Below are 27,146 nucleotides of genomic sequence, written 5' to 3'. Positions count from 1 at the left end.
GCCAGAAATATTCCTACTTCCAGAAAATTAAAGATCCCTTGCCACTGGGGGAAGGCAGGATCACTGAGAAAACTCCACTCAAAAGACTCAGAGACACATGAACAGCCTAAAGCTAAGGTTGAATGAGAAAAAAATATAGAATTCTTCTTGCTCCTCACCACCCAGGCTACCAAGAACCAGGAATAAAACAACGCAATAGCTGAATACCACTAATGGAGGGACAAGAGCATGGAGAGACAACTTCTCTGAGGCACAAGCTCACAGGTAATATCGAAAACTGAGGGTGGACTAAATACAATCAAGAATTTTCTCAGATCATCAGTCTGGCTCTCACCCTAACCAAAAGGTGCCACTAGGCCTTGAAGCTGGTGGTGCGTTGAAGGTAATCATAGCAACCAACAAAACTAAAACATGGCTCAACTCCTCAATGGAGGCTTAGCAGAGAAAGAGTCATGCCTATTTCCAGTCATAAATACTATTTACCTTGGTCTCTACTAGCCCACACAGAACTATGTGGATTTCAACTAAAAATTGTGAGGCACACAAAATTGAAAGGAAAAATAATCTGCTGTTGGGAGACAAAACAATCAATAGAACTAATCTCAAATATAAATCTATTGTTAGGAAAATCAGATAGGGGATAAAATAACTATGATTAATATGTCACAGGCTCTAGTGGAAAAACTTGAAGACATTTGTGAATAGATGGGTAATTTCAGCAGAGAAATAGAAGCAATAAGAAAGTGTCAAAGGACATGCTGGAAATAAATTTAAACACAAACATAGTAACAGAGATGAAGAGTGCTTTTGACAGGCTCATCAGTATGCCTGACACATCCAAAGAAAGACTCAGTGAACTTCAATATAGGTCAATAGAAATTACTCAAATGGAAACACACACAAGAAATTAGTGAAATAAAAGAGAGAGAGAGAGAGAGAACTGAGCATCCAAGAGATATAGACCAATATCAGTCTAAAGTATGTGTAATGGGAATACTAGAAGGAAAAAAAAAAAGAGGGAGAATGGAGAGAAAAATGCTGGCAAATGAATAGTCAGGAATTTTCCAAAAATAACAAATTAAAACAACAACCTAGAAATATATTGATATTGTTGAAGACCAAAAATAAGAAGAAATGTTAAAGGTTGTCAGGAAAAAAATGTATATAATCACCTTTAAGAAATGGAAACTCTCTGAGATTTTTGAGACCAGGTATAACCAGATAAAAAGTATCAACTATCTGGTGAAAAAAAAATTTTTGTATAATGTGGAGGAGTGAATGATCCACCAGAGAGGTTAAGAAAAATCAGAGAAATGAGGTAACAATATGGATTCTTCAACGTAAAATGAGAGAACTTCTCTTTGCCTGACCAAGGAAAGTTGGACCACTCAGTCATGTATAACATTGCAAATATCAATAAATCAATTAATTGTATGAGTGTATATAAATAAAAAACATATACAATCTTAACAGAAAATGATGCTATTTAAATTATAAAACTAATCATCTCTTGGTATTTGTACCTAAATAATATTCATTTCTAATCATTTACTTGCCAATACCATTCACTTCTTACTTTCAATGTAATTATCTTCCTAATATCTTCTTGGGTTGCTTTTAATATTCAGTTAAATTGCATTTAATATTCATTGATAGATATTTTAAATTTCTTGGATTAAATCAGCAAATAATGTAATGCAAAAATCCACTTAGCATTATTTCCATGAATCATCAGTCTTGAATCAGAAGAACTCTGGAAACCAGAAGAAAGCAAGCACGTGATTCAAAAACCAATCAAGAGGCAGAAACCACACAATAATTTGAGCACGGAAATTTCAATTAGAAATTCCTAACTGTAACAGTGAATTAGAGTAATGGGTGATTATCTACTAGGGGTAAAGGGTACTCTGAACAATATGGGAATAACAGATATAGGAGTAACCATTGCTCCAAGAGATGAGATAGTAAGCCTAAGAGACTCCTCTTTTGCATTGTTGACACCTAGACCTCTCTGTAGAGGGTGGGGATGCCTATGGCTCATTTGAGAGTAGAAAAATTCACTGAGGCTGTGAAGCTTCTACAGGAGAAAATGTTCATAGGCAGTACCCTGCTAGAACCACCTACTGAAAAGCCACTTAATGGTGTTGCTGGAGAAATCTGCCCATTGGGAACTACCATGAGCTGCTATAAATCACAACTTTTAGAGCCAAGGGACTAAGCAAGGAGTTGCATGAAGCTAGGCACTAAGAAATTTGCACATAGTACATGAGTCTGCCAAGAAATACACACCAGAACTTGGAAGAGAAACCTTCCTACTCTAGTGTTCTAGTCTTCCCTACTAACAAAGCATGCCATCTGCCACAGGAGCAATGTTTACACATACATTATTGCAGAACTGTCATTTAAGGGTGATTAGAGAGGAGAGACAATGCATCAATAACTAGTCCATCAATTTTCTCAAGAAAAATGCCAAATTAGGAAAACAAATGGTCAGCTGTCTGGTCTACTGCAAGCCACATGTTTTGCACTACATACACTTTCTATCCTAATCATTCATGAATAAGGGGAAGAGAGGAGATAACATACAGAGAATAAATTCAAAAGTATCCCAGAGCTAGTGACATTATTTTCAATTTGTGAAAATTTATCAAGCTATAAATTTGTGGTTTATGCACTTGTCTGTAACATTTTTTCATATTTTAATAGAAATGTTTAAAATACAATATCCACGTTGCAAAGTTTAATTTCTGATTATTAGTACCTGTACATAGCACTCCATAGAATCCATATACTTAGCCTTATTGACACATATTTCTCTCGTAAGTGCCTATTTAATTGCAATGTTCTGAATTGAAAATAATTTTATTTCCAGGCCCTAAATAAAGGTTTGTTGAAAAAGAACTGAAGAATGAATTTAATTTGGAAGTAAAAACTTGTTAGTCATTCAAAACAGGTTTTTTCTGTGACTTCTTTTATGCTTCCCATTTTTCCTCTAAATGAAGATGACCCATTATATATCAAGAAGCTACTGCTGATTCATTATTTTATGGTAAAAACCAAATGACCCCCATTTCGTTCACTAAGTTCTTGCCCTTCAGCGAAATTTACTAGTTGGAGACCCAACTCTCCCTCAAAACCGGAAATTAAATTGCCTGTTTTTCAGTGGAAAATCATTCCATGTCTTAGAAGGTAGGTCATTTTAACAGTGTTGTTAACATAAGAATCCCCTTTTGTGGTAGACTGATTTCATTGATGGTCTCAATTAATGGCTTTTCTAAGTAATGTCCTCTCTGCTCTCTAACTTTCTAGGCTTCTCCTCTTTGACTATGAGTTTTGCTGTGTCAGTTACTCTGGCCAAGTGATGTTAGCAAATGTGATGTAAGCAGAGGCAGTGAAGAAAGGAAGGTGCTTTTCTGCTTGCCCTGTTCCATGCCCTGTCCTGCTCTCTCTTGGATCCTTGCCATCAACAAGAGCAGAAACTGAGATTAAAGGAGGGTATGTATTGGGGCGCCTGGGTGGCACAGCGGTTAAGCGTCTGCCTTCGGCTCAGGGCGTGATCCCGGCGTTATGGGATCGAGCCCCACATCAGGCTCCTCCGCTGTGAGCCTGCTTCTTCCTCACCCACTCCCCCTGCTTGTGTTCCCTCTCTCACTGGCTGTCTCTATCTCTGTCAAATGAATAAATAAAATCTTTAAAAAAAAAAAAAAAAAGGAGGGTATGTATTGCATGGTGCGCTGGGTGTTATACGCAAGTAATGAATCATGGAACTTTACATCAAAATCTAGGGATGTACTGTATGGTGACTAACATAATATAATAAAAATATTATTATTAAAAAAAAAAGAAACTGAGATTAGCCTGCTAGAAAGAGAGAGACCACATAGAGTAGAGCTAAATCATTCCAACTGAGGCCATTCAAGACTAAGCAGTTCTTAGCTTACACACAAATTTATTACACAGGAGTGAGAAAATTTAGGAAGGCCTGTGTAGTTCAACCCAGATCAACAGGACCTCCAGGCTGACCCAAAACTTTGCAAGGAATAATGAATAGTCATGATTTTAAGTCATTAAATTTTGGAATAATGTGTCACGTAGCAATGTTTATTTAGTGTAACTTTTTACCTCTGGCTGAAGTTTTCTCTTGATTTTTTTTTAAGATTTTATTTATTTATTTGACAGAGATAGAGAGAGACAGCCAGCGAGAGAGGGAACACAGCACGGGGAGTGGGAGAGGAAGAAGCAGGCTCACAGCGGAGGAGCCTGATGTGGGGCTCGATCCCAGAACGCCGGGATCACGCCCTGAGCCAAAGGCAGATGCTTAACGACCACACCACCCAGGTGCCCCTGTTTTTTTTAATTATTAGAATTTTGTTTTGTTTTCTTAAGAAATAATGTTCATAACACTTCATTGGAGTTACTGCATGGGCAAACTGAATAATAACCAAAAAGCCACACTGAGATTTTTATATGAAGTGGTCACTTGGGTTTCTCAATAGCTAGAGAGCATTTTTCTTCATATCAGCAATGAGAGACTATAAATCTAAATTGCATTACAACCAAAACGCAGAATACTATATGCAATGAACTTTAAAGTTACTTACAATGACTTAAGAGCTTAAATTTAAAATCTACAAATGTTGAGTCTGCTAAATAATATAATTGATGACAAATTAAATTAATTAAATATACAATAGTAATGTTCTGATTTCAATAAGAAAGTTTGCAAGTTTTAATTAGAAAAAATGTTTTTTAAATCATTTGGAGTCTGGGTGGCTCAGTCGGTTAGCATCTGCCTTCGGCTCAGGTCTTGATCTCAGGGACCTGGGATCAGCCCCATATAGGGCACCCGGCTCAGTGGGGAGTTGGCTTCTTCCTCTACCCCTCCCCCTGCTTGTGCTCTTTCTCCCTATCTCTCTCTCAAATAAATAATTAAAATCTTTTTTAAAAAGAAAGAAAAAACTAAAATCATTTGGAAATCTTTTACAATATTAAGGTGATAATTCAATAAATGTAGACTTCCTGTTTCCTTACGTGTGAACTAACCCCCAGGTTTTTATTAAGTAATGTAGTATGACTATCAGTGAGGTAGTAATGCTGAATACCTGCACAAAACCAAGCAGTCTCATGTTCTGAATCATTCTGAAAACTTGGGGAAAGGACCTTGTGATTTCATGATTAGTTAAGAAATACTGTGTATATGAGACATTGATTACTGAATCTTTCTTCTCTGTGCACTTAGATAATACCACTGTTACTGGCTCAGCTGTCCTTGATAAGTTAGGAGAGAACGGGAAGTACCGTTCTGCTAATGGCACACACCACTGCTAAAATATAGATCCTATTTGAAAACAAGGACTCTTTTTTATATTAATGTTGTCTGTCTGTTTCCGAGATAAGAATAAATAAGACTTTAAAAAATGAAGAACATTAAATACCTTCTCTAAGACAAGTCATTTTTTTCCAGAAATGTTTATTGGGTAGCTCCTCTTTACCAGCCACTTTGAATCTCAGGCAAAGACTGCCTAGCTGTCTTTTCAGATATCCTGTGGGAAGGGATAATTTCTTTTTAACTAATCACAAAGAAAAAGATATAATCGGTATTGAGGACCTAAATAAAGATGGTTCTTTATTCTATTTCTAATCTTTAAAAAAAGTTTTCAACTCTCCAATTCAATGTATGCTTATGTAGAACAAAGATGTTTACAGAATTTATAAGATTTGATTATTTATCATCTTGAAATGTTTATTTTTCTTTCTACTTATTCTTTCTGCTTTCTTCAGCTTTGTTTGATGATATTTTATATCCACACATGCTTTTCCCACCAAAGCTGTGCTTGTTAGAGAAGCCTTGTTGTTGATTTTGTTAACACTTTAATTCTAATTATTTACTTAAGTCATCAAATTTTTGAAAAATCAAAACTTGGATTTGAAATCCAGCTTTGTCACAGACTGGTTTTAAGAAACTGGAGAAAGTTGTTTCTTCTCTCCAATTTTCATTTTCTAAATATGAAGAATGGGAATGACAACATTTGCTCACTTTATCTCACAAGCAGATATAAGGAGAAAACAAAAATGAAATGATGTTTTGGAAAGCACTTTGTAAATCACAATAAAACGTGAGACCATAATCCTCTGAATAATAAGGAATTAATAGTTTGTATATTGACACATCTAACTTTGCATGCATTGCAGGTTTCCAAATGGGAGCTAAACTTGTTAAAGTAACAAGGAATAAACCTTAAATTATTTCTAACAGTTCATTCTAACATCAACCATCAGTATATTTTTCACTAAGTAGGTAAAATTAAGATGTTCTGAAGTTCTTTCATAAGTGAAGCTGTATATTTTTGCTTCTGTTCAGAGGGACTGTTTCTCTAACGGTTTATTTTCTTTGGACTACACAGGCTCAGATATTTTCATTGTTCAGATGATAGTTTCACATTTAGAGAAAAATAGGAAAGAGAAGAGGAACTGGAAATAAAGCTGTCCTTCCTCATTTGGAAATTTTCTACACAGTTCTAAAATTATCAAAAAAGAAAAAGGCAAAAGTCATTTGAGACTATGAATCTCAAATAATTAGTACATCTCTTTTAAAAAACATTTTACACTGGGGCACCTGGGTTGTTAAGCATCTGCCTTCGGCTCAGAGTGTGATCTCAGTGTCCTGGGATCGAGCCCCACATCTGGCTCCCTGCTCTGCTGGGAGCCTGCTTCTTCCTCTCCCACTCCCCCTGCTTGTGTTCCCTCTCTCACTGGCTGTCTCTCTCTCTGTCAAATAAATAAATAAAATCTTAAAAAAAAAAACAAAACAACAACAACAAAACATTTTACACCTAGGGGCACCTGGATGGCTCAGTCGGTTGAGCGTCGGACTCTTGGTTTCCACTCAGGTCTTGGTCTCTTTGTGGTGGGATTAAGCCTCTCCTCGGGATCCATGCTCAGAGAGAAGTCTGCTTCAGACTCTCCTTCTCCCTCCCTCCACCTGTATGCACAAGCACTCACTCCCTTTCTCTCTCTCAAATAAATAAATAAACAAATAAATAAAATCTTTTAAAAAATTAAATTAAAAAATAAAAACATTTTACACCTCATGTTAACATTTGTAGGAGAAAAAAGACATGTGGTACACTAATAGAAAATGTCATGTGAGAGTTTCAAATTTTATATCAAAAAAGAATATCTGATTGCTTTCCCAGTCTTGTCTCCTGCCATCAGTCTCTATCCACAAAGGCCTCTTTTGGTTTCTTTCCAGCAGTCTGGGAACCTTTCCACCCTGCAATCTTCATACCTATTGCTTGGCATGCACCTTCTGGAATATCTCCTATATATCCTTGAAATATACATTAAATCTCTTGTTGGATAACACAAATTAGGTCCCCTTTGTATAATTTGTCATATCACTCTATGCTTTTTATTCTTAAGTTTTAGTATAATTGCTATTAGCTTTTAAATTTTGTGTGACTACTTTTAATGATTGATCTCCATAGTCTTATGAAGGTAGATAGTGCATAGTTGACTGCATGTCTTCAGCATATAGTGCAGTGCCTGGGATATAGGAAGTGTGCAATGGAATTTGAATGTGTTAATAAAAAAATAGTAATTTCTCTTTTTTAAATTTCCCAGGCATTTATTGGAAAATTACTTATTACAAATAACATTTAAAAATATATCATGCTGAAGACAAGTTTATTTTACCTTCAACTAGATTTTTTATTAAGTGATAGATACATTAAGTGTTGCCATTTAGATTTATCAGATTGTGTTATGCTGTAGCATTCCAGTTTCACAACCAACAAATATTCTTAAACCTTAAATTATTGATTTCCTTGGATTCCATGGCAAATATTTTATTTAAAGATGGTTATCAAAACTATTTTCAATCCTGATATATCATGTGGTTAGGTTGCTGGATTATATCAGTTCAAGTTGTTGAGAACTTGAATGGCTTAATATTTTTTTCCTACTACAAGCTAATACATAAGCCTACTCTACTTTGAAAATGCTGGCAGAAGACATGAGATTCCCGGGTCAGAGACAAAGGTCCTTCTCACTGGTGATGCAGCAAGCAGCATAAGCTTCACACTTGCACTGGTTTCCCTTTCCCTCTCAGCCTTACGGGAGCAATGCAGAGCAGCCTAGGTCAATGCTGCAGACAGTAAGCAAACCCGAACTCTGGAGGGAGACACTATTTCTGTTTTCAAAGACTGTATACTACACAAACCCTTACACATACAGCCCAGAGCAAAAACCCTCAGTGCCTCTGTTCACAAGACATGCAAAAATATTAGGGACTCATGGACACCTGTTTTCTAATGTACTCTTCTCATATTATTGTAGATCTTGCAGTTGATACTTTGAAAAAATCATTTTGTTGATGTTATCAGAGCAATACATGTATGTGTCAGTTAGAACATTTTTATTTCAATGGGTAAACTTGAGCCCACTAAATATTACACCAATTAAGAAGTGTACTGGCTTGTTGAAACTCTTCTTGCTAATAACAACAATATGTAATCTTAAGAAGGTGGAATATCGGCTTTCCTTCTTTTGGATTATATTTCTAGAGTCAATCATGTTGCACATTTGTCAAGTGCTCTGTTGAATGTGTAGGAATTACATATGCTCTAATCATAGAACTACAGTTTTATTATAGAATGCTTAAGCTGGCAGCAGTGATAAAGATGATTTAGAGGTGTTCATCATGTGTAACATCAAAAATCAGATCTCTTTTCCTTTCCCAACACGTGCTATCGGCCTCGGAAGAAAACTGATTCTATCCCAGTTTCAGCCCAATTTTGCTCTAAATTTGAAAAACTTGAGGTGATTGCATGACTGAGGTCAGTAAATGCAATCCAGGTTTCCCAAATCTAGTACAGGACTGCTTTAAACAAGAGAGTGGGGAGGATTATTTCAGTGGGGACAGCACATTGCTCGTGCCATGGAAACCTAAATTAGAAATCAAATGATAAGGGGTTGAAATTGAAGATGAAGGCTCTGCCACAAATTTCATTCTTGAAATGATAAGGCAGCTTGCTTTCATATTTATATGGAATTACTAACAAATCAATTTCTTCTGTAATTTATTTCATTTATATTTTGATTGTGGATGAACTTTCTCTGCAGAGATTTTTATGTGCCGTAGTTTCTACATGGTAATTTCAGGTTCAAATATAATAAACAGTTGACTGTGCCTGTCTTCTATTTTCTATAGCCTCTTTTCTCATTCATAAGACCAAATAGCCATCAAAATTAAATTTTAAGTTTATGTAAGAAATATATAAAATTACTTGTAAGATAATTCAGCATAATTTTTCTATCAAGGAATAAATGGACACAGATGATCTGAAAAATTTGCCCAAGGTGATAGAGTAGGTGAGATTGAGAGATAAAAAAAATATATAAATATAACTTCCTATATCAGTCAATTATTGAATTCATCACCTAAGGCTTTCTTTGTATTTTAATCATTTATACTCTATCAAGAAAATCGAGATATCTTTTTTAATTTTTTCTTTATGCCCTTGCCTGGCACATAACATATGATAGGCATTATAGCCAATCCTCTAAGCGAGGATCATATGCTGGACTAAAAGGAAAATATAGACCAATTGCATCATGTGTGGCATCAGTGGGATAATGGGTCCCTGGTAAGAGCTGGGGGCTGCTCAAAATGTTGACTGAAAACAATGCTTTGCACCAGAGATGCCATGATGGCCAGGTAGGGTAGGTTTTTAGCCATTGATGAAGAAACAGCAGAAACACCTCCAGGTCAAATTATGAGAGCAGAGGCTATAGAGGGGATAGAGAAAACGGAGGAGCGGTATCCAAAATTCTTGGGGATACCATGTCCATTCTAAGACGCCTGTAAAGCTAGGTAGGGAAGTGAGGCCACACACAGGCCACAACTCCGACATGAGTGTGAAGACATTCAGATTGGTCTCAATAGTTAATATGTGGTATGGTGTGCCTTTCTATCAAGGTGTGGATTCCATGAGGGTAGAGAGTGTATCTTTTTCTTTTTTTTTAAGGATTTATGTATTTATTTGAGAAAGAGAGAGAGCACATACAAGTAGGGGGAGGGACACAGAGAGATAATCTTCAAGCAGACTCCCTGCTGAGTGCAGAGCCCAATGCACAGCTCCCTCTCACAACCCAGGAGATCATGACCTGAGCCAGATGCTCAACCAACTGAGCCATCCAGGCACCCTCGGGATCGCATCTTCTTTAAAAGCAATGGTCTTAGGTCAGATTTCCGCAGGAATACACTCTGAAGTTCCTTTAGGATTGTTCCCAGGAGCAATACCTGTGAGAGTGTGAGGGAAACAGCATGATTGCCCCATCTGGTTTCTCCTCCTGTGCCCTCCACAAGTCACCTCCCAGCTTACATTCCCCCACCCTTCACATACCCTCCTCCATCCCCTTTTAATATCTTCCATCTGCCCGCCTGACCTGCCTGAGTTCATCTCCCTCCTCTTGCCCCGTGTGTCCTTCCCTCTCCCTGGTGGCTCGCCCCATAAAAAAAGTTGTTTAGCTGCCTATATCCAGATAATTCTCCTTTCTGGCCCCAGCCTCTGCTGTCCCCTACCCTGTCACTTTACCAGGTAGGCCAGTTTGTCTTAATCTTTGTCCTCCTTGCGAAAAAATATTAACTTTTTTGAATTCAAGCCATTGAATTCTATCCATCATAAATATTTATGAAACACCCATTAGGGAATATACAGTATTCAAGGTCCTATGTATATAAAAGTGAACCAACTAACCAAAAAATCACCTGCTATCAAGAAGCATAATTACAGTGAGGAGAATCAAACAGTAAACACCTGAAAGAGCTAATTTCTGTGTGCAAAATTATATGGAAAAATTAGTCTGGAAAAGTTACTTTGGATGGAATGGTCATGCAAGGCCTCTCTGTGAGGGCACACCTTACTAACATAACTATAAACTTGAAAGGGAACCAGCCATGGGAAGGGCCAAAAATAGATAAATAAATAAATAAATAGATAAATAAATAAATAAATAACAAATAAATAAATACCGGAGACAGATGCTGAAACTCAAAGCCCCAAAGGCCAGAGCCACTGGAGTTAACTTCGTGAATGTCACAGAACTTACTTTAGCCTGGATGAGTTCATCTGGAATAAGAGAAGGGGATTAAAGCTGGGACTGCCAAAATCTAGAGGTTGTTAGTGGAGGACGAGTTGGCAAACAAGAAGACTGAGGATCAGTCAGAAGTGCAAAAATATAACCAGCAATGTGTGGGAAGCCAAGAGAGTAAAGAGATTCCTCACATTGTGTGCCTTCAAATAATTAACAACTTGTAACGCAGAACTTCACTTAGTTGGGAAACATGAGAAGAAAATAAATACAAAATCAAAAAACAAAATACAACTTTAATGTTACTTTAGAATAAAGGAAAAGCAATAAAATAATGTGCATAAAAGTAACTTTAAGTTAATAAATTGAAATATTGTATCCATATTTTTAAAAGAAAATATTTTATACCTACTGCTTTCAGAATAATAAATGGTACGTAGTTCAATGGCAACGTAATAAAAGAACAAGGGGTTATTTGAAAGTAAAATAAAATCAGGGGCATTTTATAGGGCTAGAAAAGTCAGATTTCTCTATTTTGCCCTTCACCAGAACTAGTGTATGATCAGGATGAATGAATTTGATGCTTGAAAGCCACACTACTATGTTCTGCCATTGCGATATTCATTAGCAGGCCCACTGGCATATTAACATAAACTTGTGATGTGATTTTCTAGATTCTTTAAACAAAGATGAAAAGTTATGTAGTTCACTTGCAGATTGGAAGTAGGGAAGACACAATATCTTTTTAGGGCATTGCTTCAATGAAGACATATAAGGCTATAAAGCTTCAGAGGGAATTCCTGCTTCTGAACTGAGAAGCTGGTTAATGGTGTTGAGGGACTGGGGGCTATAAGGAAAGGTGTTGAAGTAGAATCTATAATAAAAGCAAGAATTATATGATGAAGGCAAATCACGTACCTCTTCTTGTCTCAGAATTATCACCTACAAAATGGGAATATTAGTATAACGACCATGTGACAAGATTGAATGATTCCATTTGTAAAATATACTTACAAGTATGCCTGCAACACTGCAATCATAACATAATATGTACTATTGGTGTTTTGTTCTTTTAATTTAAATAGTTTAACAACCATACTTTCAGATTGAGTGCTGAATTTCAGATAAGCTTGGAGCTTATTAAGGTACTAACAAATCTTTTAACCAAGCCTGAGGGAAACTGTATCTATTGAACTCAAAATATAATCACAGAATTTCTTGGAAGCCAAAACTGATATGTGATGATTCACTAATGCAACATCTAGTATAAAGCTCCCAACACTTAACGTGATGGCACTTACATGATTAATGTAAGTGCTCACTAGATGATGACACTGATGATAAAAACAGAAGACCCAGGGTCAGGAGGACTACAGAGCAGAGTGGGAAAACAGGGACAAACTCCCTCACAACTTCTTTAAGTAGTATCCAGTTTAAGAAAACATACAGTAAATCCATATGCAAAAAGTTGTGTGTGTGTGTGTGTGTGTGTGTGTGTGTGTGGTTTTTTTTTTAAGATTTTATTTATTTATTTGTTAGAGAGAGAGAGCACAAGCAGGGGGAAGCAGCAAGCAGAAGGAGAAACAGGTTCCCCACTGGGCAGGAAGCCCAACTTGGGGCTTGATCCCAGGCCCCTGGGATCATGACCTGAGCTGAAAGAAGATGCTTAACCAACTACATATTAATCAACACCTCTTCATCATCTGATGGTTGACAATCTCAAAAATGTGGGAGTAAAAGAGAACTTCAACTGAAATGTAGGATTGCAATCACGTGTCTGTTACTATCTGTTATGGAACCTTAATTAGAAAGATTCATTGAGATCATAGAAACTGTAATCAATACACAAAGATGAAGTGATCAGGTAAAATAAATAAGGGACAGAAGCATCCTGAATAATTAGGAATCGATATACTCCTTTTTCCAGATTTATACACAAAGGCTACATACAAAAAAAAAAATATATATATATATATATATATATAATTATATCTAGGGTAAAAAGATTCTGATTTTTTTGCCTCTATAAATATCAAAGTCTTTAAACATGAAAAATATTTAAAGAATTATGCAATACTTTTATCTCATAAAATATTAATTTTTTCATTGTAATCATATCAATCCATGTAGCACAGTAAGAAATGTCAAAATAAGTGACAATGGGATTTAATTACCCGTATTAGATCAAATAAACATTATAACTAAATGGTACAAATATTCTCCATTCTTCAGTGTTTCTATATTTACACTATCAGTATATTTCAGTATCATCAACATTTTCCATAATTGCGTTTACATAAACTTTTTACTAGGCTATCATTGCAATACATTTTTAAAAACGTAGCACTCTTAGCTTCCTTTTGTAAAAATTATTTTTTATTTCTTTTTATTTTTTTTTAAAGATTTTTATTTATTTATTTGACAGAGATAGAGACAGCCAGCGAGAGAGAGAACACAAGCAGGGGGAGTGGGAGAGGAAGAAGCAGGCTCATAGCGGAGGAGCCTGATGTGGGACTCGATCCCAGTACCCGGAGATCACGCCCTGAGCTGAAGGCAGAGGCTTAACCGCTGTGCCACCCAGGTGCCCCAAAAATTATTTTTTAAAGCCACCTTTCAAAATTGTTTGAATTCTATCTACTACTCAGTAGTCATATTCTTACTTATCCTGGTACTCTGACTTTTAAAAGATCAAAAAATTCTCTATTGCTCTTTTTCATTTTCTATTTCTTTTTTTTACTGTGTATCTTCAGATTTTATTAATTTATTTTTAGAACATGTGGAGAGAAGTATCTAAACACTTTACAAACCTAATCTCATATGTGAAAGTTTATCATCCTCCTTTGATAAAGAAGAAAGAGGCTTCAAATCTCAGTCTAGATCACACATCTAGTTAAAGTCAGAGGAGGACCTCCCATGTCCTATATTGCCTTAGCTCAGTACTCAAATCATGATTAAGAACAAAATGATGGGGCGCCTGGGTGGCACTCCAGTTAAGCGTCTGCCTTCCGCTCAGGGAGTGATCCCAGCGTTATGGGATCGAGCCCCACATCAGGCTCTTCCTCTATGATCCTGCTTCTTCCTCTCCCACTCCCCCTGCTTGTGTTCCCTCTCTCGCTGGCTGTCTCTACCTCTGTCGAATAAATAAATAAATAAATAAATAAATAAATAAATAAATAAATCTTTAAAGAAAAAAAAAAGAACAAAATGTTACTGGGGCACCTAGGTGGCTCAGTTGGTTGGGCAACTGACTCTTGATTTAGGCTCAGGTCCTGTTCTCAGGGTCATGAGATTGAGCCCTGCATCAGGCTCTGAGCTTGGCGTGGAGTCTGCTTGGGATTTTCTCCCTCTCCCTCTGCCTCTTCCCCTGCTCTCGCTCTCTCAATAAATAAATAAAATCTTTAAAATAAAAAAAAGAACAGATGCTCCTTTACCAAAGCAGTAATTTCCTTTTTTTACTTATTATTTTGTAAATATTATAAATGTAGATTGGTTTTTCTGAATATTTCTATAATTTGCTTCTTTCAGTTTTTTAATCTAATATGCAGGGGATAAACCCCAAGGTGGTATTTGTAAAGTTCATGTTGAGATCTCTACATATTCATTATGTCATCCTTGCACAGGAGCCATGCTAATCTTCTCTGTATCATTCCAATTTTAGTATATGTGTTGCTGAAGGGAGCACGCTACATATTCATTACTGTTTAAAATTTATGTAGTTTGCAGGGCAAAGTATACATTAGGAATGCGCATAAATAAGTTTAATTTTAAAAGTTATTACCATCTTATTTGTTTTTTATTTCTTTAAGATAGGTCACCTGATATTTAAGAAATCAAGTTTGCATTATTACAGTCCAACAATACTCTTAGACTGAGTTATTTTGATTTCTGTTTTGTGGACACTAGACTGTAGCATGTGGCTAGATAAACAGGGACCAGAATGATTTGAGTCACTACCTATCTAACCATAGCTATATTCATCTTGTGAATTTCTTAACACAGTGTTCACAATTTTTAAAAATTTTTTTCCAAGCCTCAAGATCATTCATGAAACTATCATGGCAGGCATAGAAACTATACATTCACTTTACAGAGAAAAATATATGTGCTCTTGTATCTTCTCTCCTCTCTTATTTAAAATATACTCCTTTTTATTTAAAATGTAATCTGCAATATCACTTATATCAGAATCTCAATGAGTGCTTGTTTAAAAATATAGATTACTTTTTCCAGCCCAACTATTCATTAGATCTTGAAAGGGATAAAGCACTTCACAAATAAAATCTCCCAAAGATGATTTTTAACATATAGTAGTTTTTAAGACTCACTCCATATACTTTTGCCTTTTTGCCTTTCCTAGTGGAAAACAAACAAACAAAAACTCCCCTTCATTTCCAGGAAGGAAATAGTTTTCTTATCCATACTATCTCACATTCTTTTTGTCATTCCTTTTCTAAAATGTCCTCCTTTGGGGGGCCTGGATGGCTTAGTCTGTTAAGCATCTGCTTTCAGCTCAGGTCATGATCCCAGGGTCCTGGGATCCAGCCCCTCATCATGCTCCCTGCTCAGCAGGGAGGCTGCTTCTCCCTCTCCCTCTGTCTCCAACTTGTGCTTGCTCTCTCTCTCTCTCTAGTGCTCTCACTCTCAAATAAATAAATAAAATCTTAAAACAAAAAATAAAAAATTTTAAAAATTTAAATGCCCTCCTCCTTTATCTCCAGAGCGCTTAAAAGCCCTAATTTATTGGCTTATGCAATGTTCATGTCAAGCCCTTTTTTATCATGGCATTATCTGATCTAGGAGCAAAAGTTAAAAATTAGCCAAAATATTCAGTTATCCAAGTGAGATATTAGGAAGTTTGTTAGCACTTCTTCCTCTGCCTTCTTTGTTTATCCACCTAAAATGCCTACATGAGGTCTAAAGTGCAACAACCTTCACAAAGGAAGGCACAGAATGAGGAATGAAGAAGCCTGGTTCCTGATGCCATAGCTGATCAATCATTCCAACTCCAAGCCTTCTTCTTTCTCTGATGAAAGAAAAACACATCCTTATTTATTTAAGACACTGTTTTTGGGTTTTCAGCTATTTGTAATCCTATCCAACCCCTAGTTAAGATAATGTGTAATCATGGACAATGTCTACTTTATTTTTAATTGTTTTGATCACAATGTTTTTCAGTCATTTTCATTGCATTATCCTTCCTCCATTTTCTCAGATACTCTGTTAATATCAAAGTTAACCCCTGGAAATTCTAGCTTTGGATACAAATGGATCCTGGATATTAGTGGATGTCATCAAGATCTGGCATTTTGTTGTTTCTCTACCTCTATTATGGTTTTTAATATGATATTTTCATTTTCAGGCTGACTCTATCCACATGATAGCTCCCATAACAGAATTTCTCAAAATGTGACCCCAGGAGTATATCTTTATAAATCTAAGCAGAGCAGAAAGATCTCAACAGATTGATCAGTTCATCCAAAACCTGGGATTGATGTTGACTGCATGTTTTGATAAATGGAATGAGTTATGTGTGTTCCATCTGGAACTAAGGATGAGGTCAACTTCATCCAAATGCATGGACACAGAGTCATGGAGAGATGGCTATCCAAGGAGATAAAGAAATGCTGAGCAGACAAAATTAAAAAACAAACACAACACAACACTTGCCACTTTACTATGACCTTAGTTTTGACTTTTTGTATTTACTTAGAATGCTACAATATATATTTTTTCTTAAATCCCCTGTTTCCAATACTTCAGTGGCATTCTCAGGCCAGTTGTTTCTTCCTGTATCTAAGTCCATTTAATAACCTCCATTTTGAACTATGCTTATGTAGGGGAAACTGAGCAGAACTTTCCACTACTGCCTAAGGCAAGAGAATTTGGAATTTAAATCTATTCATGTAATCTGACGATTAGAGAAAAAAAACAAAAACCCTTTTCAGAGGAAGAAAAAAGAATCCAGAGTGTCCATAACATATTTTTCTTATTAGCCACTATCCAATGAAAAATTAACCAGACAGGCAAATAGAAAAAGATGATCAAACTCAAGAGAAAAATAATCTGTCAATAAAAGCTGACACTTAGATGACCTAAATATTACAGTAAGTAAATAAGGACCTTACATAGGATAGTATAAATAGGATCGAAGATTCAAAGGAAAATAAGGAATGACAAGAAAAATAATTTCAGTTGAAATCATATATATATGTGTGTGTATTATATATGTAATAAAAACTCCAAATAAAAAAATTAAGAGCTTAAAAGTCAACAAATAAAATTAAATAATTAACTATCACTGAATAGAATTAGCATCAGATTGGTAGTACCTAAGGAAGTGTCAGTAACTTGAATGTATTTAAATAGAAATTATGTTCTCTGAAAAATAAGGAGAAAAAAGGATTGAAGAAAATTTAACAGGGTGCTGGAGACCTGTGGAAAAAAATCAATGTTAAAATAAATGCAATTTTAATAACAACAGAGAAAAGAGAGGAAATATAAATAGAAAAAATATTTATTGGCCCCAAATTTGGAAGACAATATCAACTTATGAATCCAAGAAACTAAATAAAACTGAAACTTGATAAATGCAAAGCAAATAATGATACCCAAGCACATTATAGTCAAACTGTGAAATTAAAAGACAAGGAGGAAATGTTTAAATCAGGCAGGAGGGGTAGGGGGGAGAGACACACTACATATAGTAAATAATAATGGGATTGACCACTTCATTGACGTTAGACAGAACATGAAATAAGAAAAAGAGGCCAAAAAAACAATAGAATGTCATCTTTATATTATTAAAGGGAGTGAAAATAAAATTGTGAGTGCAGAATTATATACCTGGTAAAAATAACCTTTATAGATGAAGAAGTAGAGGCATATTCAGATAAACAAGATAGAGAATTAATTGCTAGCTTATTTACTGTATGAAAAATGCTAAAAGATTTTCCACAGGATAAAAATAAACACATAAGTAATATAAATATCATATATAAATTCATATAGTATATGAAATATTATATATAATACACAAATATAAATTTATATAATGTAAATCACTTTTAATATTACATATAATGAGTATATTATATACATTAGACCACAGAAAGCACAAGTTAGAAAATATTTCAAGCTAAATGATAATTACAATATAAGATTTCAAAATGTGTAGGTTGTAGCTAATATGGTGTATGTAGATTTAAATGGTGTATAGGAAAGTAAGAAAAATTTAACCTAAATTAGCTAAGATCTCACCTTAAGAAGATAGAATATATAAGCAAATTAAACCCGTATTAAATAGAAGGGAAAATTAAATAAAGACAAAAACAGTAACCAATACAATACAATAAAAACAGAAAAATTAACAAAGCAAAATTTAGTATTTGAAAAGATTAATAAAATTGATCAAATATAACATCTATTATATACGAATTAAATAGATGCTATTATTACAGATGCTAAAGACATTCAAAGTTATAATAAAATCATTTTTTTAAGATTTTATTGCTTTATTTGAGCTAGGGAGAAAGAAAGAGAGAGAGCAAACATGGGGGGAGGGGCAGAAGGAGAGGGGGAAACAGACACCCCACTGAGCAGGGAGCCTGATGCAGGGCTTGATCCCAGGACCTGGGATTATGACCTGAACTGAAGGCAGATGCTTAACCAACTGAACCACCCAGGTGCCCCTATAATAAAGTCATGTTTTCCGGAGCACTCTTATGTCAATAAGTTTAAAATAGGAATTTTGAGTAATAGACAAATTGCTTAAAAATCCTAAAGTTAAGTCAATCAATAGGAGATGAAATAGAAAATCTGAATATCTCTATATCTCTCAAAAACTGTATTTATTATCAAAATCTTCCCCCACACAGAAAGTTCAGAGTTAAGATGTTTTCACTAGTGAAACAAATGAACTAATATACCAATCTTACACAAACTCTTCCATAAGTAGAGGAAGAAAGCACACCTCAACATATTTTATGAGCTCAGAAAAACCTTGCTATCACAACATGACAAAACATTACTAGAATAGAAAATTATAGCCTTTCATAAATACAGACATAAAAATAATATTAGTACTTGAAAGCAGCAACATATGTAAATGATGATACATAAAGGATAATAGTATGAATGACCAAGTAGAGTTATTCCAGGAACAAAAAGTTAGTTTAAATCTTAATAAACAACATAATCTACTAAATTACCAAAATAACATTATCACCTTAAGAAATGAAGAAAAAAATGCTGGACAATTTTCAAATCTCATGAATGATAAAATTCTCTGAATACTAGGAGCAGAAAATAATTACCTCAATCTGATAAGGGATATCTTAGTCATGACAATAAATCATGCCAAGTTTGCTTTAGCCAGGTAACCAATGTTGGTGGATATTATAAAAATCAACTTACAGTGAAAGATTAAGAGAAAATTCATAAGACCATCCCAATAACTGCTGAAAAAAATAACACATTTGATAGAAAAGAATCACCAATGGTAACATTTTCAGAACATTCAGAATAAAATAAACATCCTTTATCTGCCAAAAGATATTCAAAATGCCCAGAGTAAACATCATATTTAAGGGTCAAATCCTTAAAGCTTCCTTTTGAGACTTGTAAGAAGAGAAAAATTCCCATTATCATCGCTTTCATTCAACATGGTACTGGAGTTTTTAAAAGGTGCAGTAAGTCAAGGAAGAGAAATAAAAGCAGAGACAGGAAAGAAAGAGCCGTGCCAGTATTCACTGATGTTAGGATCAAATTATGAAGTTTCAATAAAGTATCAGGTGAAAATACATGTAACTTAGACACTTCTGTCTTCAACATAAGAAATATTGTTTAGAACAACACTTAATGATTTCTTTTTTAAAACTTATGAAAAGATTTTTGAGGCAGAAAGCCTCAGATCCATTCCTAGCTTTATTTCGAGAGTTTCCTGATATACTCACAGAAATACCAAACATCACAAGGGTGGTAGCAGTTAAAATTATATGTAAATACGCACAAACACACACACAGACACAGTTGTACCTTAGGTTACATCTGGAATATAACCTAGACCATAGGAATTTGCCTAAATTCTTGGCCCATGTTTTATTTTATAAGGCACTGGATCCAATAAGAAATTATATTAATGAAAACCATTGTCCTCATTCTCAAGTGCACTAACAAAAATGACAAAAGCATGACTAAAAGGTGAATTTTTATTTTGTTTTTTAATTTTTAAATTCTCACTATTTACAAACATACATTCATTCCAATTACTCCATTTTTATTTCAACATTCCTGTGGAATTAAATAAACGACCACCAAATGATCATGTATTTTAAAAAGTTAAATCTGAGATACTGTATCTGGACTCTTTATAAAATATATTATGATGATTGTTCAAGATTATTTACAGTTTTTAGATTGGTTAAATGGAGTCCCTGTTTGTCAGAATATCATAGTGAAGTGTTATTTATATTATCAGTAAAATCATTTCCTGTGTAACTTTTTTTAAAGATTTATTTATTTACTTTGAGAGAGTGAGAGAGGGAGAGGGAGAGGGGCATGAGCTCAGGGAGGAGCAGAGGGAGAAAATCTTTGAAGCCAACTCCCTGCTGAGCGGGAAGCACTGCAAGGACTCAATCCCACAACCCATGAGATCATGACCTGAGCTGAAACCAAGAGTTGGACCCTTAACCAACTAAGCTACCCAGGCACCCCTGTGTGATTTTTGATAATAGTTTACTTTAAATTAGTTTTAGGTTCAGTTTTTAGTGGTGTATCTCTTTGTGTGTGGGTGACATGGTTTAGAAAAGAAGAAATAATAATAATAAAAAAAGAAAAATGATAAAATCATGATACTGTATTTCATATCCCAAAGGATTGATTTCTGGCATGATATGATATTTCAAGTCAATTATAAATATCTCTTCATTTCTGTTAAAGAAACCTATCACTTTTCTTCATTAAGTGGAACCTTTAAGAGCAGACTTGTGCAGAATATCTTGCGCCCTTTGCTCGGAGAGCTTTAATTTAATGTGTTTGAGATATTTGACATGATAAAACTCCCAAGGACTTGCTTATACATCACAAATTTGTTATTTCTCTTTAATTAAATTCACATAAGCTCTTAGGCAATTAAATTTGCAAGAGAAATTTTTAAGTGATGAGAAAGATTACAGGGATAGATGTACAAAAGTGGAATTTTCCACAATTGGTTACATACTATTTTACATAAGACAAAGACAGTGGGGAAGATAAATGCTTCCTCATAAGAGATAAGATAGTTATTACTAATTAAGAAAATGCATTTGAAGTAATTACTAAAGGATAACAGCAGTAACTTTATTCATATTTTGAGTTTGCTCTGTCTGCCAAATTGAAGTGTGGACTTCTACTCCATAACTGACTGCACTAAATTCGATCCTCCCCACTTTTTTATATTAATAGGACTCATGCTAAGTTTTGAAAGCCTAAATGACTTCCAATCCTGAAATCCAGAGATAAGCACTTTTATTTTGATATTTTAATTTTTCTCTTCATGTATATATCCATAGATATAACAATGTAATTCATTTTAAAGATTGAAACCCAGGATATCTTCTGATATAATAATTTAGAGAATAATTAGAGAGAATACAAAAGTATGTGCCCTTCCAATTTGATGATTTTATAATGTATTTTTTCATTCTTATATATAGATACTTATTAAAAGTTTCTTTATATTATGAATAGAACTACCGATTTATAGTAATAGGTGTCTATTTTATTGTTGTTGTTGTTTTCCCCTTTTTCTTTACTTCTTTTTTCAAAATCCTTTTTTTCCCCACATTTTTATTTAAATTCCAGTTAGTTAACACAGTGTAGTATTAGTTGCAGGTGTACAATATAGTGATTCAACACTTCCATACAAGTACACTGCTTAAATCCAGTCCCCTCTTTTGCCATCCCCCCATCCCCTCTGGCAACCATCAGTTTGTTCTCTATAGTTAAGGTGTCTGTTGTTCTTTAACCGCAGCACATTAAAAACTTTTATCCTTCAACATAAGATAATTACTTTCTGTGTGTTCATTATATTGGAGTGCGTATAGGAAAATTCCATTTCAGAATAGAAAACTTTGCACTGCTTGTGAAACAAAATGTCATCTACTCTGCAATAAGCATCTAGAAGAAGACAGACTGAGGCTATTGCAAGATTAAAATAAGTATCCTCACTTCTGATCTGTATCAGTTTCTGTTCTGTAGATGCTGTTCAGTTTGGACATATTTGTTGTATACAAAATTGAGTTGCAATCCTATGCAGAAGCCTGATGCAGTCCAGATTGGAAAAAGCAGAGAGCAGCTGTTGTGATGAATAACACGTAAGCTGTGGGGCCTCTTTGGCCTGCATCACAGCAGCTGCAGGTGGAGCCGAGGGAGGAAACACAGTCCTAACTCTACTATGACTGTCAATAGCACAGAGGATTTTTCATTGATGGGATAGCAGAATAAAATATCCATCATATGGAAATGATAGCCTTCAAAAAGTTCTCTTTAATCACATGCAAATTATAGTCTCAATAAATTGACCATTTTTCCGTATTTATCAGTTTTTAATAGCAGTATTTCACACTAATTTTAGGAAATGTGTTTTTATCAGGTAACTTTGTGCAAAATATTGACGCTCAGAAACCTTAATGGTTAATTACATTGAATTAATTTTTCATAATTCACAGTATTTTTGTATCTATTACTACAGCACATAAAACACAAATAGTGTATAATCAGATAATTTTCCACATGATAACTGGACATTATCAAATATTTTTCTGGAGTATTAAAATGGAATTGACTAAGATAATAGCATTTCTATACTATAGATAATAAAACATGTAATTTCACATCTGAAATACAAATTAGTATTATAAAAATTTTGAATTTATATTGATACTATTATACAGATATAGACTGAAATAGTTTTATGATGGCAACATGTAACAAAATAATTCATTTTTGATTCTAATATAATATACAAGGAAAATTAGACATGGATAAAAACATTCAGATACAGACAAAATGATATGACTTTGGAGCCAACAAATCTGGCTTTTTTTCTTTTCTTTTTTTTTTTTTTATGGAAAGCTTTGTCTATTGATGTGTGTCCTCCTTGTGCTGGGGCCATGCTAATTTCTGTATCATTCCAATTTAGTTTTAGTAATGCCAAGCAAGCACCAAATCTGGGTTTTAGTTCTGGCTTTACTTCTAGCTCCCTTTGCATGATTTTGGTTAAGTCAGTCTCTTAGCCTCAGTTTCTCATACATTAATTGGTGGGGAGGGGAAGGAATTGAATTTCCTTATTGAATTTGAATATCATGATTGAATGAACCAATGTAATATAACACTTTCTTTTAGCACTGTGTCTATCATGTCATAGGCACTCAAAAAATGTTAACTCCCTTAACATATTTTTATTTTACTGATTGGATTTGAAAGTCTATAATCTCTATGTTTTGAGTTATGGAGAATATTTTAGTTGTGGGAAATTGTTGCAGAAAAAACAACAAATTGAACTTAAAATATCAATGAACCCTGATAAGTCTAAAGGCTTTCTTAAGGTGGAAATGTTATACTCTAATTAGAAATATGACCACAATGATAGAAACTGTTTAAAGGAAACACACGAACGGCAGCTCCAGTTTTTAAATTATGCCTAAAGAAAAATTACTATATAAAATGTAATTTCAAAGTATAATCATTTTACTTCCTCAGATTAACCAAAGATGAATGACAGCCATATTACTTTTAATGTGCAAAGAGATGCCAAAAAGGACATTGAAAATCAATTTAGTCCATTAAGGGTAACATTAAATCCCAATGAAATTTAAGGTTTAATTTTATAACGCATCTCAATCTGAAACCTTCATTTCTAATTTGTCATTTATTCCTTTGAACTTCCTATCAGTTTGGCTTATCTCAGTTACAATTTGTCACTTACTCATTTCTGATGTCAATATTCAGACTACTAATAGACAGCCGTGTTACTCTGTTACCTGGAGCTACCAAAAAAACCTCACTGATCTCGAGGACCAATAAAGCTCTATCTCTTATTGACTGCTTAGCATATTCGACTCAATAATATCTATCGGGAACTTCCAATGAAGATATCACTCTGGTTATTATATGGTTACAAAATACGAATTAAGAAGCACTGTCAATGAGCAAAGACCTTGGACTATAGTGAAGAAGCTAAGGCAACATATATATAGATATGTGTTAGAGTAGAAAGACATGGTCTCAATGAATCATTAGTAAAATCTAGGTTTGTTTTGTTTCTAGAGATCAGTAACATTTAGGGTACACCCAGGCAGCAGAACCCTATGGCTCTCTATCATACATCTCACAAAAGGAATTTTTTCCTCCTTCTACCATTTTTCAAGTGGTTATGGGACTACCATTTACATCTCTACTCCAGCTCTGTTTTCTATCCTAAGTTGCAGCAAACATTTCCCAACATATATTTTATTAGTAAGGAATAGTAAAAGTATAAGAAATTATAGGAAAATCAATATATAGGTAACTTACTAAAAATGTTTTTAATGAGGAGAGCAACCTTGAGTAGAAGAAAATGGGACTTTTTTTTTTCAAGTCAAGGTATAAATTTTGGTTTGAATCAGTTTATGCCAAAATTATTGAGGAGTCTGGTTCCTGGTCAAAAATCTATGTGTGATCTTTCAGGTCTGACCACAGGCAGTAACAAAGATTTTGCCTGACAGATTTTGCAAGAGAAAGCTGCCTTTCCCACACCAGATTCAGAGCACAGCCAGTGCACTGCCATCTCTGTAGATAATTACAGTCAAGAACTCAGGATCCTTTGGCTCACCATGCTCTTTTCTATATCACTAGCCCCAAGCACGTCCATTAGGTACTTTGATCAGACACCTATGTCAGAAGCACTTCTGACAGGCACCTCTGTTGAGACCTCTTTATGGGGAAAAGGGTGGGAGGGAGGGACTCGAAGACACTTTTTTCTATTCTGGACTCAGTCTTTAGTACTTTGCCACTCTTAGCCCTTACCCATCCCTTCCCTCCTCCACCTGAGTCCATAAAACTTGCAGGATCCTTTTATTCAGCTTCTCTTGGGAGTGAGGCAATTACTTCATTTTGGCTAGCAATTCACCATGTCTGTGCTGATCCATCTGACCCTTGACTGGTGCCATTTCCCAGAGAAAAATGGAAGAGTGGGAGAGTTGGCACTTTCTCTAATTTAGCCTCTTGCTTATATTTTTACACAAATTGACTAAAGCCTTGCATGTTACATTCATCTTGGCTTGTTCTGTCCATCAGTTACTATGACACCTCGCAGCTGAGCAAGCTCCAGCTCAGCTCAGCCCTTGACGTTGTCTACCATCCTTCATCCTTTCTTGTCTGTCAAACTGGGATAGTGATACCTTTCTCATTGTAAGTATAAGAGATGACATAAGTAGATTTCCTAAGATAAAACTGAAACTCAGTTACAGTGATCTCAAAACCATAATTATAACTGGAAACTTGAAGGATCTCCAAAACAGTAAATAACAGTGATTGAACATATGAATCATTTTACACTTGGTTACATTTTTATAAATATGAACCATCTTGCATCTTCAAACTACACATATTTTCTACAGGATGTCCTCTAGAACATCCTCTACAGGATGACGTCAAAGTCAACATATTTATGTATAAACCATATTCTAATTCCAACAAGAAACCAATTCACAAGATTCTCCCATTTTTACCAATAGTACTAGGTAATATGGTACTACTAGTACTACACTATTATAGTCACTAGGACCCAAACCTTTGAGTCCTATTTTTGTCTCTGCTTTTTCCCTGATTTGTTGACAGAACATTGCTTCATGTGCATTTGTGAAAGAGACAGACCCTCCCTTGCCATCTATACCTGTTATATGAATAGGAATCTGACAAAAATGTCATCTTGTCTTTCCCCAACATTTCTATAATGTATTTGCTCATTAACAAACAAATAAGCAAAACTTAAGCAAATGAATTTCTTACAGGTCAAATTAATATTATCAGATGCACCCAGGCATTTTTCAGTATTGACTTAGAGTCAAGAAAATTTCATTCTCCACCATTATCTTATACTAAGAGCGACTATGGCAATGGAGTTGGTTGATTCTATGCTTCTGGAATATTATTTGTCCATTTCTGCCTTCATAAAATGTCCTTATAATTGAAGTTTCTGCATATTGTTTAGAATTATTCTGTTCCTCCTAATTCTTCAAGACAGAAGTGTGAACTTTCCTATCAATATTTTGGTCCACTGACTCATAATCTTTTCTTCTATCAATAATTCATGTGACCCACAACACTAATTTGGTAACTGATGCTTCGTTATTTCATTTATTTTACAATATAAGTATTATTCAAAGTGCCTCATAGCTTTCTTAGGAATACACAATTACGACAGTGTTTTGACTAGACAAATTCAATAATAAAAAAGTATATATTAATTATTCATTTAAGAAGTATATTTTCAAATTTGAACTGCTACCTGAATAAACTTGATAATTAAAGCAAATTGTATAAGAAATTTCAACATATTATTTAAGTGGAACTTCGCCATTTCCTTTAAGTCTTGATTTATTCTTAATTTATTGTATCCTAATTTCTCTCATTTAAAGTTACCTCTAATTTAGAAATATATCGAAGTTTTAGTTGGCTCATGTAAGATTTATTTTAGTGTGTGACAAGGTCGACTCCAACTGCAATGAAAACAACTCTTTTTAACTGATTGCCATTCCACTGCACAAGGATAACTTCTTTTTTGTGTTATCTTTTCAGAGGAAAGTAGATTCAAGGAAACATGGTTGCAATGGAATATTTAGAGATCTGTGTCTACTGTTTAAGTCTTGAAAATTGATATCATTTAAAGGCTAATAAGATTTTTTTTTCTAAGTAAATTGCATGACCAAATATATCTTTCTGTTAATGTTATTGTATTCTTTTGGGTATTCTTCATCAGATTGCAATTTGTATACTCTACTCTATTAATTTGTGTCATGGAAAACATATTTCAT

General features: G+C 34.6%; 1 protein-coding gene and 2 non-coding genes across 6 annotated transcripts in view; all 3 read right to left on the bottom strand.

The window, feature by feature from the left end:
- FSTL5 (follistatin like 5) overlaps positions 1 to 27,146 on the bottom strand; it is a 720,210-nt gene that overhangs the window by 194,171 nt on the left and 498,893 nt on the right. The window lies entirely within an intron of this gene.
- Positions 14,667 to 14,776, bottom strand: LOC117802551. Its single transcript, XR_004625919.1, has one exon. It is a non-coding gene; the product is annotated as a U6 spliceosomal RNA (small nuclear RNA).
- On the bottom strand, positions 23,193 to 23,297 carry LOC117802493. Its single transcript, XR_004625873.1, has one exon. It is a non-coding gene; the product is annotated as a U6 spliceosomal RNA (small nuclear RNA).

This window comes from Ailuropoda melanoleuca, chromosome 5 (genome assembly GCF_002007445.2).
Source record: "Ailuropoda melanoleuca isolate Jingjing chromosome 5, ASM200744v2, whole genome shotgun sequence".
NCBI classification, from domain to species: Eukaryota; Metazoa; Chordata; class Mammalia; order Carnivora; family Ursidae; genus Ailuropoda; species Ailuropoda melanoleuca.
The sequence above is the reverse complement of the archived record's forward strand: the minus strand, read 5'-3'. Positions and strand labels throughout refer to the sequence as shown.